We start from the raw sequence: 8,988 nt of genomic DNA on the forward strand, positions 1-8,988 counted from the left end.
TTGTTCGTAGCCTGTATTGCAAAGGTGTTTCTTCCAGTGTCTGACTTTCTTGTGCTCTTAGCCATGTTTTTGCGAGATATCTTCTCCAATTTCTCTGCGATCTCTGCAGATGTGCACTCACCATAGGAACCCCCACAAAAGTGTCGAGTAGTGCTTTATTGTTATCATCTTGACCCGGATAGAATTACTCCTTCAAAGACTCATCATCAATGCGGTGGTTTGGGACACCTCTAACAAATGCAGTAAATCTGTTCCAAGAGCTACTCACTGACTCCCCAAGTAGTGATACAAAGTTGTTCACTTCATCTTTGTGGTTGAGCTTCTTGGACACTGCGTAATACCTTGATAAGAACCCATCTCTCGACTGATCCCAATTAAAAATGGAGTAGTAGGGAAACTTAGTAAACCATACGGTGGCATCTCCTGTCAGTGATAGAGGAAACACTCGCAACCCAATGGCATTCATATCTAAGTCTGGCCTACCCACACAACTCTTACACAAACCTCAGTTTGGCTATATGAGCATGAGGATCCTCTCATAGAAGTCCTGAGAATAAACCCCTCGCGGGGAGCATCTGTGTCAGGATACTCATCACCAGAATGTGTGCCCAAGTGGCAAAGGGTGTAGGACAAGAGGTACATCGGACTCAACAATTTTAACAATGACCCTATTGCAATCCTGAGGTCTTGGTGTTGGGGCATGCAACCTCAAATCATTCTCCAAATCAACTTGAACTTGATTGTGTGCTTCAACCAGTAGTAAAGGTTAACAAATTGCCCCATTGCCTGGATTGGCGGGGTTCTGTTGATTTTCCATTCTTCATAGTGTACGGTCATGTTTAGGATCGAATGGAGGAAGTGGCTCTCCTTGGCTTCGTGTACTTGGCATACACTAAAGCTAGACCTGAAAGAGATAAAAACAAAAACAAAATAAAATAAAATTAGGGAATTGTTTGAATAAATATCTATATTGTATTTAAGGTTAATCTAAAAGCCACCTTCCCCGATTGCGGAACCAAAAATTTGATACACTCAAATTACACATCCCCAAAGAAGTGTAAATAGTCGTATAAAGTAAAAAACCCGAGTAGGTTGGGGTCGATCCCATGAGAAAAATTGTTAAGACTTAACTTCAATGTACTGTTATATCTATTTATTCAATCTCTTTATGAAAACAAGTAACTTAACAGGGGGGGGGGTTCGTGTAACAAGTTTCTTTAATATCTCTAAATAAACAAGTAAGCAAAAGTAAAGATTGAGTTTTTATCAAGTTATGAGATAAACTAGGGTGTATGTTTTCCCCATAGGTTCATAACTCTGTATTTCTAGCAATGACAATTCTTCCCTAGTGTTTTGCATGCAAAGTGGTAAGTTAGGTATCTCTAGATCCTTGGTCCGACATTTAGAGAATTTCACCCTCTACCTTGGTTTGGCTACGTGTGTATAAGCTACTAACCCTTAACCTTACTTTATATTAAGCATCATAATCGATTTATGACTTAGTTAATAATTCACACCAATTGACACTATCCTATTAGATAGTACCCCACTAACTCTATATTGATAATTTTTTTCTTATTACTACCTCCCTGCTCCGACAAGTAGAAACAAGACAAAATCTAACATTGACTACCGTTAAAAAGACTTCTAAGCGAAAGAATTATCAATATAAGCAAGAACCTATTTGAGAATTGTTATTTAGCTAGGTCTTCTTTGTTAATAATCCATGGTTCCCACAACCCTAGTTGTGGATTTCGTTACCCATGCAATAAAGAAAACAATTCATGATTGTTAAGAATGAAATCATGAACTTACTTTTACAATGTGAAGAAAACCCAACAAATCAACTTGTAATTTCACAATACTACTTGAAACCAAATTTGGAAATTAAATTATTGCCAAAGTTTGCAATACCCTAATCTCCAAACAAAAACAAGAACAATAATAATAGTGTCTAACCCCAAAAATGAGGTTTTAATCCCTATTTATAAAAAACATAGTCCTAAATTAGAAGGAATTGAAATAAGAAAACATTGACCAAATATGCAGCTATAATCGACGAACCCCACAGACGGACCATTGATGGAACAACGATCCATCGACTGCTACCATCAGTCCATACTTAGATTTATTTTTTTTCTTTCAGAGTGAATCATTTCTGAATTAATCAACGTACCAACAGCAAGGTCAGTCGATCCACCGACGGTCCGTCGATGCCCTTTGTCGCTTCATCATTAGAATCTCTCCAACATCGGCTACTGGGATTATCTATGATCAAATCGATGATTTAGCAGAATGGTCTGTTAATCAATCAATGGACCGTCGATCCTCTATGTGGTACCACACTTTGTTATATTTCCCCGAGTTTCTCCATTTGTCTTAAATTCAATCGATGGTAACCATTTCACAGACAGTTGATTGAACGCCAGGCCATTAATGGCCTTCGTAGCTCACATCTATGCATTATTTTCAAGCTGCCTGCATTTTTATTATGGACATCTTTACTGCAAAACAAATACAAAAGAATATTAAAACTAATAAAAAAACCTCTATACACACACAAATTTTGAGCAAAAAACATTGAAAGGACCGCGAAACCATGACACATCACCCTCCCAATATCGATTTGGCCTATGTTGTAGTATCTCGTGATCTTTATGCCAGAATGATTGTTATGAGATTCAATGATGATAAATTGAGTTAGTTACATCCAATGATGTAAATATGTATAGTTGATCCAATATGGATCAAGGTTTGAATATTTGAATAAGATTAGCCTATAATTATCCTATCTTCAATAAATTGCTATTATAGTTTCAATGTGATCTCAATTCTATGGTTAATTGAAGTAGGATTTTGTTAGGTTTATATATCTTTAGCTACAGACTTATATTTATATTATTGATGAATTATGAGTATTGATCATTTATTATCAAAGCAAGGGAGTTTTGGTAAGATTGATCTATGTTATCTTATCCTATATAGATTGATAATTCAATGTACATAATGTGATCTTAATTCTAGGATAAATGAAGTATGATTTCATTTATGATAATATACATGTAGATACTGCCCTACATTTTATAATATTGATGGATTGTGAGTATTTATCAATGATGGTAAAAGGTTGATGAATTGGTAAGATAACTCTATTCCTCTACTTTTCTATAGTATTGTTGATAGAGTTGGACTTGTATGACATTGTGTGGTATGGTCCACTTATGGTGGAGGTGTTTTCTTCTTTTCAATCTATATGTGTGTTGATTGTGTCCTTAAAGGAAACTTGATTTTATATGGGTGTGTGGTTATGATGATCACACTATGTGAAGTTTATGCCTAGTTTCTACTCTAGTTATGACCTAGGTTGTGTTGCTAAGATTACAAGCATATGAATGACTATGTTAGGGCTGGTTTAGGTGCTTCAATTTATGATCTATAAATTGTTAATTAACCCTTACCTATATACCCTTATATGAATGTGTGATCAACTCTGGTTAGGAGTCTTGAATGTATGTATTGTAGTGATCTTGTCTCCTATGATGTTATGTGTTGTGTGGTATATGCTTAAAGGTACATTGTGGTCCTAAGAGGGTGGATGCCTCAATGTGTTGTTGATACCAATTAGGTGATCATGTTGACCAATGTACACACACACAAACTTCATGCATGCTTACAAGTAGTATAGGTCCATGGTGTCTAATGAAAGGGTATCCTTATATGCACTTGTGCCTAGTACTATTCATGTAATGTATATGTCCATGAAATATGATTATGTATCCCTTAAATAGAATTACTTGATAGGTGTACTAGTATGGGAAAGGGTATGGGACCTTGTCTATGCAATGCACATGTGTGCCTTGATAGGATAGTTCCTAGGTTCAGTTTTCTATGTACATGAATATGGATGCATGATTCTGTTAATGTATGAACATGTGTGGTCTTAATGTATTGTGTGGAAGTATTGATCACATATATGTATATTTATACACACACATGTATGATAATCTAATCAATATAGGGGCACTTGGAAGGTGTTCCCAAGAGTACCCTAAACTAGATGGTGATTTACATATACTATATCCATGTGAAAGGACTTCTCACATGATTTAGGTTGATTAACTCTCATATATGACCTATGACCTAAGCATATCAGGAGTCAATCTCGTAAAGCCTAGTTTTATAAAGTAATTTTATTAAACGCTTTTTAATAAAAGAGAACTTAGCTTAGCACCGAGTAAAGTTAGATGAGGGGTGCCCCTTCCCAATGTGGGAAGGTTTTTTCACCATAGTCCTCACGAGGAGGATAACTACAATGCCTCAATAGGTATAAAGAGGGTTTCCATAAGTAGATAACTACAATACCCCATTTGGCATAAAGAGGGTTTCTATATATACCTCCACGTTCCATAAACTATGCGTGCCACATAGGATCTAGAAACTGATATCACCTAATAGCATGTATTAATGTTCTACCTTGGCTAGGTAGAAAAACATTCCTTTTTTGTAAGGTTTACAACACCAAATTCCATGTAGCACCCATGGTCTTAGTGTCGGTTAAGGCTATAGTTTCCCTAAAGTAATATGGACAATGGAAGTAAAGTAAAGACCCTAACTAGGATAACCTAAGGGTAGTTGGTTAGTATAGATTGGGGTATGAGACTTCAATCATGCATTGTACAAGAAGCTATTGAAGGGTATTATAATGTATATAGCTATGTTTATATTCCTTATGCATGGCATTTTAATGTTGTCTACATGTTGTAATGATGTGAATGCTATGAGTTTTAATAGGTCTATATGATGAGGTCTCTCCTTATGTGCGTAATGTAGGTCTTATAGACTATATGATGAAGGTCTTGCTTGGTTGGTATGAAGATTCTTTACTTGCAATTGTTTATCAATGAAGTGTGTATTAAGGCTTGTGGTCTCATGATAGGTTTACTATGTATGTTTAAGGTTATGGGGATTCACACGACGTTGCACTAGTAGATTTAGAGTGGGATTGTGTGTATGTTCTTCTAATGTTCTATGTGAAATGAATTTAGTATATGTGCATATTGACTAAGGCTTACTATAATGTCATTAAGGTCTTGACTAAAATGTATCTTATGATATGTTTCACTTCTATGAATATATGTATTGGATTAGTAAGGTTAATCTATGAGTAATTTATGGCCATAAGGTGATGCATTTAACTAAATATCACTAGAGGGTTAGTAGGAAAGTCAAGGAAATAAAGAAAAAGGGGCTTACTTTAAAATGAATGTGGTTACTCTAATTCTGTTAAGCTTATTGTAAATGAAATATTTTTACTATAAAGTGATCCTAAATATGCTTTAAATGCAATGTATGACTTTATATGATGTATAACAATTAAATATGCCTATATAAAATATGTGAATTGTATAATGCTATTGTATCAAAGTTTTATGAGGTTTTCCCAAAAAGGCATGATACATGGTTTCAAGTAATATGTCCCTTTTAAATGCATGCTTTTGCATGGTTACCATACTTAGTGCATTCTTTTACTAACACCACTTCTCTACCTTTTTACAGAAAGTGTAGTCTATGGATGCTTAAATGGATGTCTTTATGAGAAGAGCTTGATATGTGGTTCCCAAGCTCAAGGAAAGAAATCCTTAAGATTCAAGGATGTCCTATGTCAAGTTATGTTTAAGGTCATGTAATAGTTTATCTTTTATAAATATTGAAAGGGTTGTGTCCCTATTATACTCTAATGATGTTGAGTCTAGAATGACAAAAAGAGACTAGAGTCTTTAACTCTATATTATGATGTTTTATATATAATGCAAGTGATGTTTTAGCATATGATGTGCTATGACAGTTTTAAATTATACGCTAAATTTACCTATGAAAATGCGATGAATGATAACTATGAGCTAGAAAAAGACCTCGAAGAGGTAAAAGACGCCATGTTACTTCTATGGGGTGCTCCCCAGTTGTGAAAAATATAGTCCCTTGTGCAACACATAGCCCTCATTAGGAATAACATAGTACTATAAGAAAACATCATAGGCCCCACCTTATGTGCCTGCTTGTGAAGTCTCACGAAAATGCAAATATCTCTTTATTCTGAAGTCGTATGAACAAACTATTTAATGCGTTGAAATAATTGACTCGTAGACTTTAAAGCTGATGGATTGTGGTCCCCATAAATCATTATATATTGGGAGAAAATTTCTCAGATATTTGACCCAAATTTCGGATGAATGTTTAAAAAGGAACTTACGATAACTTTAATTACTAAATTAAGATTATTCCATTATCTTAATTATCACATGATTTCTAACAGCCAAGACAACCAAAGACTTTAACTACTCATGCTAACAAGTTGTGCCATTAACATGGCTCTGATACCATTTCGAGTATCCTGCGGAAGTAAAATAAATAAGAGAGAAATGAATTACTTACTTAAAAGTAGAATTTTATTCCATTATTTTCATAGTGTTTACATAGAGAGAGCATTCAAGAAAATTGTATGTTGGTGAATTTTCTGATGGTCCTAATAAAATTTACATCGCCTTTTATAGGCAAAAGAGATAAGATAAAGAGATAAGGAAATCCGTAAAGCTTTACTTCTATTGGCTCTTCGATTTCCTCCATTGCTTTGGCTTTTGATAAAGCTACTTTTGATAAAGCAAACTACATCTTTAATTTTGCTCCATTCCTTTTGAAAAGTAAGATGGCAGTTGCTTTCTCCTTTTAAAAGGAATCTTTTGACTTTATCTTTTGAAGATTGGCAATTTTAGCCTGGCTCTTCTTACTTTCGGTGATGACTTTATTTTTTCATTCTGATTAAGTAAACAAAGATTCCATCTCTTTGAGACTCCTTTGCTTCTTTCTTACTAATTCTGATCCTTTGGATCTTTATTAGAAAGAATAATTATTCCGGTTTTTTAAAAACCTCAATTAGAACATTAATCAAATGAATTTAAATATGAATTTGCTAAAGCCTTTGAATTTAGCATATCACCGTTGTCATCACTTTGAGATGATGCTTCTTCATGAAGTTGATTAATGGCAAGTTCTTCTGCGTTATCATCTAATTCTGACAGAGCCTTTTCGAGTCTCTTTTTTAACTCACTCTCTGAGGGTGAGATTGTTGAAACCGTCTTCTTTTTCGAAGACGTAGGTGTCTCCTTTTTGGAAAGAGACCAACCTTTGAATCGGATTTCTTTAGAAAGAAATTTAATCCCTTCAAAATATAGAATAACAAACGTCAAACTAATAATGTAAGAAAAACGTTTTTTTAATAAAAAACTTACAGAGTTTGATGTTCTCTGTTAGTGTAGATATGCCTTCGTCAATTTGAAATTGAGGATATTTTTTGGCAAATTGTCGAGGCATAACTTGTTTATTACCACCAAAGCAACTCCAGCGTTCGTAGAACCACCTTGGGATAGTAGAGGCTGCGACCTCTGGACAATACTTCACAAACCAAGCATGGGTGGTTGGTCTAACATACAAGAAGTTTACCCAGGCATTCTTGTAGTCATACAAGTTATATATTTTTGGATTGAATCTCTTGGAGAGATTAATAAGAGTCTGTAGATGGTCTACAGGCAAGTCATAAGGAGATAAGATCTTTTTGATAGTGAACTTTGAATTGGCAATACTGTCTGGGTCAGATTTGTCTGCCAATTCATGTTCGATCTCGACTGATCCGGTATCTACAAGGTTGAACTTGAAATACCTTCTGGATTTTAAGGAATTATCTGTTTCAACATAATTCCAGTTTGTATAAACTGGTTTAAGGAGATGTTTAATCTCGTATCCTTCATATTCCTTGTCTAAAGCAAGGATAGGGAAAACCTGTAGAGAAATCATTTAAAATTTTTCTTTCTCCTAAGGAGTACGCTTTGTGCTACTCAAGGAGACTGCTTCAGCAAAACATTGAGGCTGCTTCATGGTATAACAGTCGCTTGTTTGCTTTTGAGAGAATCTAAGTTCTCCGCTTGGTGAAGAGGAAGAGCTGGGTTCTGGATCCTTTGAAAAAGGTTTCTTCAAAACCAACATATTTGATGAACTAATCTGAGGAGGTTCTGAAGGATTGATTTGCAGTAGGTGTGCCAAGGTTGAGTACCTGTTTAGATCAGGCCTTGTTAGACTCAATTCAGGCCTCCTTGCAAATGGGCCTCTTCTTGTTAGGTAGTTTGAGCTGGACCTAGCTGGTTGTTTGCCCGCTATGGGCCTAATTTGAGGCCTACTCATATTTTCCCTACAAGAATTCTCTGGACAGAAAATATGGCAAAGAATTATTCTCACCTTTGATAAATTCAATTTGAAAATCGAAACTGGCTAACAAGGCTTGCCATCTGGCAAAGATTTGTTTAGAAACAATATTTTTTACATCTTTCTAGAGGACATCTTTAGCAGATTTACAAACTACTCTAAGAAAAAACTCTTTATTAACTATGCCATCTAGGAACTTTGTTATACAGAGAACAATAGCAAGGTCTCCTTTTTGACCGTGCTATAATTTATTTGGGCGGAATCCCAGATTCCTGAAGAATAACGAACTAGCTGTTCAAGTGAACCGGGGCTTTTCTTTTGCTTAAGATGCATCTTTCTTGACGATCATGAAGAATTCAGGGTTAGGAATACCCAAACAGGGAAGGTTTTTAACCATATCCTTAAGAAGGATTACTGCCTTGGTTTGTTCATCACTCCATGGTGAAGGATTCTTCTTTACCTGTCAAAGAGAGGCTTACAAATATGCCTAACTTTTGGAATGAAATCATCTAAGTAATTGAGACTTCCAAGGAATCTCTGCAACTGAGTTTTATCCAAAATGACATTAGGGAATTTATCAGAAAACTCAATGGATCTGCAAATGGGTTTGTAGGTGCCTTGATAAAAATCATGCCCTAAAATCTAATTTTTGTTTGAAATAATTTTATTTTCTTAGAACTAATGACCAAACCATTGTGCTTAATTATTTTAAAGAAAATATTTAAATGTTTAAAA

At 35.0% G+C, this 8,988-nt stretch overlaps 1 long non-coding RNA gene across 1 annotated transcript; it reads right to left on the reverse strand.

Annotated features, from left to right (window-relative positions):
- Window positions 1–1,865: 1,865 nt before the first annotated feature.
- On the reverse strand, window positions 1,866–6,519 carry LOC112940474 (uncharacterized). Its single transcript, XR_003244708.2, has 2 exons — window positions 6,433–6,519; window positions 1,866–2,504 (listed from the first exon to the last, which is right to left on the reverse strand). It is a non-coding gene; the product is annotated as an uncharacterized lncRNA (long non-coding RNA).
- Window positions 6,520–8,988: the final 2,469 nt, after the last annotated feature.

This window comes from Solanum lycopersicum, chromosome 12 (assembly GCF_036512215.1).
Source record: "Solanum lycopersicum chromosome 12, SLM_r2.1".
Classification (NCBI taxonomy): domain Eukaryota; kingdom Viridiplantae; phylum Streptophyta; class Magnoliopsida; order Solanales; family Solanaceae; genus Solanum; species Solanum lycopersicum.